Source organism: Lingula anatina, chromosome 2 (genome assembly GCF_051362555.1).
Source record: "Lingula anatina isolate TDL-2025a chromosome 2, LinAna3.0, whole genome shotgun sequence".
NCBI lineage: Eukaryota > Metazoa > Brachiopoda > Lingulata > Lingulida > Lingulidae > Lingula > Lingula anatina.
Window position 1 is genome coordinate 43206345 of NC_141768.1, and position 8414 is coordinate 43214758.

The window sequence follows — 8414 nt, forward strand, 5'->3', positions numbered from 1 at the left end:
TGCATATAATGGTACCGTGGCTAAAAATTAAGTCGGCTGTCTCTCGGTTGGACCGGTTATTCAAAATGACGATCTGCGATCAAACATATGGAGTGATGGCGCGCACAACCTGAAGATGCTGAAATCACGTACGATATGAAATATGATTGAGTTGACATGTCTTTTCGGTAAAGATAGTTCGTATTCGCACAGTGTTGTCGTAGCCGATGGAATTTCATTTCGAATGGATGAAGCAGGGCTGATCAGCACATAATTAAGTAAAGGTGAACAAGAGATTACGTTAATCCACGATGCTTTTTACTTAATGACATGCGTGGTACCTAAAACCTGATGGGATAACTGTTAATACTTTTTTGCCATGACTATTTGATAACATTTTGTGACCGGGAATCTTTAACGAACAATTTCCGATGAAAGATAGTGTATACCGTTCACAAACCCCTTTGTTCGTTGGATAATGAACCTCGTCGACTAGGGGACAAATTACGAAACTCTTTAAAAGATCAACAGCACCAATAATAGATTGAATGCAACAGACTGCAAACATGCCGATTATTGCGCGCTGTTGTTAGATTGAAACACCTTCCTGCCACTTTGCCACTTCACTCAGAGCTACGGATTTTATTCGTTTTGACCAAGGAATTATCAGCCATCGAAATACAGCCTGTGGTGCTTGATTAATAAGCTTTAATGTTGGCAACTCGTGGGATAGAGCAAAATGCACTGGTATACTTATTATGAAAATCGTCTTATTGATTTTGGCAATAATATAGTCCTAAGCTTGGAACGTATGCAAACACCATAAAAAGCCAAAGTAAGCCGTGCGTCGGCGTTTTCTAGGTATCTCAACGAAATATATAGCTTGACGGTGTTTTCATTATACTTCGTGTGTGACAGCCAGCCACTAGAACGATGCCAAGTACTAGGCTGTCGTCAGAAATGCACAGACAAATATAAAGGTAAGTGAAATAGTCCTATTTTACTTGTCAAGCCTTGATTTACAACGTGAGCTTTGATAGCTTTTTGCAATACTATTGGTTTTATAACCACCGTTAATAGGCATACGTGTATGTGTATTGCTTTCACGCCAGACGCACAAAAATATTTTAGCCGTCACTTAAGTGTTTCTGCTGCATTTAAAGTACTATCATGGAAGCTGTGATATTGAAACCCATTATCGGAATTAATTTATCAATATCGTGCCATATCTATTAATCTTGATGCTGAAAAATTAATTTTTATCACAAACATCACCCCCTCTCTAAATATGTCATGAAAACATGGTTCATATGTGCCGTTAATAGACATACCTCACTCGCATTCAATATCGAACAGCAAGATAGCGAAGCCAACAAAAAGCCAATATAAACAGTTTTTTTTTCTCAGAAAAGAGCATATAGATCTAGTTCGTATTCATACAATGTTGTCGTAGCTGATGGCATTTTATTTCGATTTCACTTACGCAATTAAGTAGATGGTTTAGTCTTAAAGATGATTAAAATCGTATCTAAACAGTGGTGAATTTACATAGCGTGCCCTTAGTGGAAACCTAAAAGATAGGCCCTAGTTTTCAAATGCAACCAACCAATACCTTACATAAAAGCAAATAATGTTAAAGACAATACCTGGATGTCACCCTGGTAGGGGTATAGGAACTCAACAGGAAAATGTTTCCTTCGTGAATGATCAAAGATATGGCTATTAGTCGCAGGCACGGCGAATCGTTTGAAAAATTAGCTTAGACATTAAATATAAAAATAAACATTCAAATACATATAAATATACCTCTACTTAAAATATATGTTTTTACTAAATATAGAAATTTATTCCAAATTAATTTCTTTGCTTTGGAAGTTAAAATGCTATTAGATACGGCGTCGCCAATCTGTTGACTCCAATCGACAATTGATGACTAGATTCAGTGCTATTTACTGTAAACCAGCGATACAAAATGTTCCCAAATACATCCAGTGATAAACTCATTTCATCTATCAGTAATCTAGTGCTTTTGCGAGTTCTCAACTTCTGCATTATTTACCATATTTGACTCGTCTTTATAGACAATTTCTCTCTGGAGGAAAAAGTTGAATGTTGAAGATAGCGAAATTTGAATATCAGTGCTTTCCTTTATCTCAGCAGAAAAGGCGTATTGAGGGCGATCATTTGACGGCATGAATCTGAAGAGAAAGCAGGGAGCGGCAACAGCGAAAACAGCGGCAAAAGCTCGTGTCGTTAGAATGTAATCTAATAAAGTGCATATATGTTATCAATAGAACGGGTATTATCTGGCAGGGAACGTTACTCTAAGCCGTTCTTGGATAAGAAAAAGATTGATGCAGCGGTCAATAAAATGTAACAGCGAAAGCTTTTCGAAAAGTCGACATTTACAATACAAGGAAATTTGATTTATTTCAGAGGATTGGAACATACATACACACTCGGCTTGCAGTGGGAAGAGATATGATATGATGTGAGAATGGAACACACAGTGGTAAAATGGTTGCCTTTAAGCCTGGCGACACAATAAAGGTATATCCCAACAGAATCCGACGTCGGCTTTAATACTCGCGGTCTCCGGTACCTTCAGATTAGTTATAGGTGAGTACCACCACGATTCTCTGTAGTACGATGTCAAGTCATCCGTAGTAAGTGGGACTGAATTATTCATCACGATATTGCTAAAAACAAAGTCGTGGGAGTATTTTATCGGCATTGCTTACCTGACAAAGATAAGTACTTGTATTTCATTCATTGGGCTAAAATATTTTTCTAAAAGTACTGAATTTTCCTTTTTGCTTAATTCCGTCCCTCATTCGTATCGTCATTTCAGGTAATCTAAATCACTGTTTTTCAGCATAAATTCATTCCTTAATATGACGAAATTACATTATATTTATTCGTCTTTTGTATCGTACATTTCACATTAACTATTACGTAAATAATGGTTCAAAATGGTAAAAGCAAGACCAGAGTTCGGAACACTGTTTAATCTACTGTGCGATCCAGACAATTTTAGAGCCCTACAATTAATTAATTAATTGTTTATCAGAATTAAACTGATTCCTGCTTTTTAAAGGTGTGCCCCGGCTAATCGTGCCATTACCTGTTTCCGCACAAGACGTTCCCCTTGCCTACTAATAAATAGTACACTTTCAACTTTTATTTAATATAAACTATTTAGTCACAAAATCAATAGCTATGAAATCTTCGCATGTAAACAACCATTTCATGAGTTTGTTCTCTTCATCATAAGTTCATATCACATTGATATATTCCTTAATCAATGTCTGGATGCCTTGCCCTTTAAAAGCCGATCTTAACCCGCAATAAATGAGTTGCCAGCTCCGGGCATTGTATGGCGGAATATGAACTCTTGAGATGAACTTGCTTTTAACGAGAATGAAGCCCACGTTAACAAGTACTGCCGGCTTTCGTTAAAACTCTCTTTTGTTAATCTAGTCTGTGGGTCTCTCAGTGCTCAAATACTAAAATGCCAATGCTTTCCAATGTCATTTCTCTGAGAGCAGAATAAACAAATGGCCAAAGAATGACTATTGAAGGCGATGCTGGCGACTAAGTGCGCCTTACATGAAGACAAGGTGCTATCAGTAGTGTGCATAATGCCTTTAGTCCATTATCCTTAACAGTTGATCTGGATGGAAATGTTCGTTAAAAGTAAACATTAGGGGTTTATTGGCCCTCATAAACTATGCAATTTGCAAAACCATTCCATGAACAAAATGTGGAAAGTGCGTTATATGTGATTCAATTCCCAATTTTCATGACCCACGCGGGTTTGCGCGTTCGTCTTTGTCAAACACATCTTAACAGCCGCGGCATATAGTCCAATAAAAAACGAACACACATGAACACGACCGTACCATTGTTGTCCATATGGAGATCCATTTTTGATGGCCAAAATAGGCATGAAATGGACTATAATGTAGCTGTTGCATAAATTGTCGATTAGAGGTAGGAATGACAGTGTAGATGGATTTGTATAGCATGATGTAAGATTGTTCCCGGAATTAAATGTTAGTGGTTTTAAGAGGGGTAAGGGCTATCGTGAAAACGGACGTCTCACAAATTCTTTGTACCATGGAACTGTGTTGCAGATAAAGAGGGGAGAGGTTTTATCAATAAATCATTTCCCATGGAATTGAACATTTTCTTGATATCCCTAATCCCTCTAAAAACCACCATAATTTGATTTCGGAAACAATCTTAAATTGTTTCACAAAACAATTTACGCTGGCATCCGTTCAAAGCAGAGGGGTAATCGCGGACCTTCGACATTTTGCTACATCGATAAGTTGATTACAAGTCAAAGCGAATCTCACAATGATGGAATTTCGCATGATGAGAACATTAAATATGTGCACACACACACATCAATAGATTACAGTTATTGCCAAGCCGCTGCAATTTATAAATGAGAACATGTCGAAAAACGGAGACAACTGCGCTTAACCCATGCAATAAATCTAAGCCTCAGATGAAATGATACCTTTTCTCTGGTGAAAGCTAGCAGTTTTCATTACACGTATAACACATATCAGGCATATGATAGACGCAGATTGTTATATTATATAAAGCGACTTCGGGGTGCAGTATAGTAATATTTGGTTCTAAAAGTAGTGCTGTTTCCCTGACGAGTCGATGGCATGCATATGAAGAAACATTTTAAAAAGAACAGCATGCTTCCTGTAAAATGATACTGATAGTTCCCAGAAGTGTGATTGATTGTCCTTATAGCGAAAATACATGTACAATTGTTAAAATTACTTTTCATGTTTTTTTTACCTAATATCCGTATTGATTAACATGACATGAATGTAGGGAATAAAGGAGCGCATGCAAAAGAAAATGTTAAAGAAAACATGTTAAAGAAAATGCATGCATGCACGTATTAAGCATTCATTAGGAGCATTATGCTGACCCTATAATTACCGGAAAATTAATTTCTGGTGCTGCAGCAAACAAACCTAATTAAGGCTACACGATAAATCCCTCTTACATTATCCCCATTCATTGTGAAATAAATCGGGACCCCAAATCGGTTTTGTCATCTGTCCTCCGTGTAACAACGTGATAATTGGATAAATGATCATCAGGTACCAAGGCCCCATTTACTTGTTATGCTGTACATCACCATGACATTTACTTCTCTAAGCCTGGCCTCGTGACTTCGTGATTGGTTCCTTTGGGTGCAATTCCTGATGCTGAATGGTTCTCACCGCAAGGAGGGGTAGTTTGTCTGAATGACAGCTATAAGCGTTTATTAACCTAACAGCACCGCAATGAAGGTATCTTAATTATAGGAAGAAAAATCAAAGCTAAATTGATTCTGAACTGGAAAGCCCGTGGGATTTTGTTCTTTCGCCATGCGTCTAGTTGCTTTGTTGTAGAAAAACCACATCAGTTTGCCTTTGCAAGACATGCATTCTGCGAACATGAATACACCGTACAAAGGGCGTCCTGTCTTGTCCTGACTGAATGTGGTTCTCAAACAGTGTGGGAAAACAATTCCATAGGCGAAGTCAATAGTGCGGCCAAAGAGGCAAATGGATTTTTGTGAATCTTCTCGTCAGCTGAAATTTAGTAACTATTCATTTTCTCTTTTTTCATGTATTTCAAGAAAATATTTAACAAATTATCTTGAAATTATTTTCTCGTTTTAGGTAACAGGTTATGGCGCCAGCCTCCGGGAACTCCACGAGCTCTGGTTACACGTGGGTTCACAACCCGCCTCTCATCCCGCCACAATACCTGTGGATTCCATACGTTCTCATAGCGGCTGCCTTTATGTCCTGTCTCTTAGTGTCTTTCTTACTCTATCACCGAAACAGGAGGCAGAGGTGTAACAGACAGACGGACAAATACCGCCAGCAGATCTTATTTAGACAGCGGGAAAGGCGAAGAGAGGAATTAATGTCACCCGGGAATTACTCTTTCACTCCCAGAGACGGGCAAGACATGTATGGGCGGAGGAAAAATGCAATAGCTCCTTTTGCTTTTATATCTGCTCTCGGGCGGAAAAGTCGCCAGCAAAGAGATAGTAACGGTCTTACGCCAAATCGGCGAAGCAGTGCTATGGTGTCCTCGTTGATGCCGTCGGGCTCTTGAGACTTAATGCTGCCTTGTTTAATTCTTTGGAGAACATGTCTTTGTGTGCAAACGGGTGGCTGTGAGGACTCGCGCACATGTAAACTGTGATGGGGGAAAGATTGTGAATCTACATAATTCTGAAACACTTAGGTGAAAACATCTTGCCGATTGTGCGGCTTCTCACTAATGAATGCATTGGTGATATTCGTGGTATCAGTTACGAAGTATAATGAGAATGTGAGTGACATCGGAAATTGAATGTAAGTTTGATGTTTTGTCAAATGGAGAAAGAAAAGTCGTGTTTCAGACACTTAAATTTCCCACCAAGTGATTTAACATACGAACAACGACCAGAACGCCATTACACGCAACGGTAACATTTTGTCACAATCATTTTAACACAGCGTCTGTCATACCGCCTGTACAATGAGTCAGTAAAGTAATAGATTGAACAGCGCTAATTAATTTCCCTTTTATTAACGGGAGAATCAATTTTCTGTTGATACAGAGCCTACCACAAGGTTAACGAAAGCGTGCGTTCAATGACAGGAAAGGCAATTCATATAAAAGGACGGTTACGTATCGTTCGCACCGTCAGATCCATGTTTATATAACCTGAATAGGTGACCAAAAAAATTAATATAATCTTATTGAAAACTGTGAAAGCATTCTATGTATTGCACAAAAACCCACAAGAAAATGAAGCACGGGACTTGGTTCATGGCGTCTCTTGATTTAGAATCGATGCATACATTTATCAGCCAAAAAGTGGCCTTAATTTTTAGACCAAATTTTTGATCTGCTTCAATTCAGGATAGATTTGCAGTGGTTCACTTAAAGAGAATAGCTGTTGGTACAAAAATTTAGCCATTTTATTTCTATTATGAAACAGGCGCAATTGAACTACAACTGATTTACAGTGCCAGTATATCTTGGTTTAAAACGGATCAAATGTTTTGGTCTAAAGATTTAGACCAATTTTTGGCTTTAAGCACTATCTTGTGAAACAGGCCCCAGTAGGCCTACTCACCAATCACGCTCGAGGGATATATGTATATAACGTCAACATATTGCCATCCAGTAGTGCAGTTTTATACATTGGGCATTACAATTAAGGTCATCCCCACAGGCCAAAAGTGGACGGACATTGACCTATCCACAAAGGTCTCACAGGGAGCACGAGCGTGTTATATGACGTAATCACGGGCTTCCTGCACGTTATTGGGGAGTAGAAGAAAAGATAAAGTAGTCAGATGCTCAATATTGTTTTCATATAGTCACATAAAATAATGAAATAAAATGTTTTATAAATTACCATGTTATGAGTCCTCTTAAATTACAAAACACGCCCACTACATAGATGACTTTGCTGGTCTTATCAAATAGGCCTATGAACAAGAACATACATTATGAGAACTTTGTTGTCAAAAAATGTTTTTCTGTTGCCTGAGACGTATGGAATATCCTAAGACGAAAGAGAGAGCGACAGAACGCTCAATTGTTGCAGTGACTAGTTCTCAGTTAATTCAATCAAAATACGGTTTTGAATAGCCAACAATGATCATCGCAACTGTACCTTAATGCAAGAGTGGGAAATTATCATAAAATTTTAACTTGGCATTAAGTAAATTAATAACTTTTTAATGATGCAGTTTGTTTCCATCAGTGGGTTCCAAAAGATACCCACCTTTGATCTGAAGATTGTACAAACGTGTGTCACCAAGCCATCATGTGAATAGAAAATTATTTTTTCTCGTAATCTGATTCCGTAATCTGATATGATTTGGATTGGTTTTCTGTTTAAGTTTTATGTAATGTTCTCATGTTCTTGCATGTTTTATATAAGTTTGCAAGGTTCCAAATAATCAGAATTTCATATTGCTTGATGTAGGACATAATTTTACCAACTCAACACATTTACCACAAACAATTTAGAACTATCATGACGGAAGTCCTGTCAAAATTGGACTTTCAGATTAGTTTTATTACCACTTCTGGTTTCTTCGTACTGCTGTTCAATAATTGAACTTTTAACCAAAATGACCAACTCGACATATGGCTTATTTTACATAGGCACTCGCTAATTTACTACAGGGGGTTTCGGACGTTAAGCCGTAATCTGGTTTTATGTTTCCAAGCCTTGCTTCTATCGACCAAATAACAATGGTCTTATTCAACATCATGGTAATTGCCAAATAGTGGTTTGCAAGTACTTTGTGAGGAGTGTTGTCTAGAAGAGCCACGGCGTCTCAGGCGATTTCATTATTGGTGTTATGGTACGGTTGCATATCTACAACGAACCAACG

General features: G+C 38.0%; 1 long non-coding RNA gene across 1 annotated transcript; it reads left to right on the forward strand.

The window, feature by feature from the left end:
* Positions 1 to 110: 110 nt before the first annotated feature.
* Positions 111 to 7384, forward strand: LOC147763725 (uncharacterized). Its single transcript, XR_015332703.1, has 3 exons — positions 111 to 959; positions 2416 to 2598; positions 5682 to 7384. It is a non-coding gene; the product is annotated as an uncharacterized LOC147763725 (long non-coding RNA).
* The last annotated feature ends 1030 nt before the right edge of the window (positions 7385 to 8414 follow it).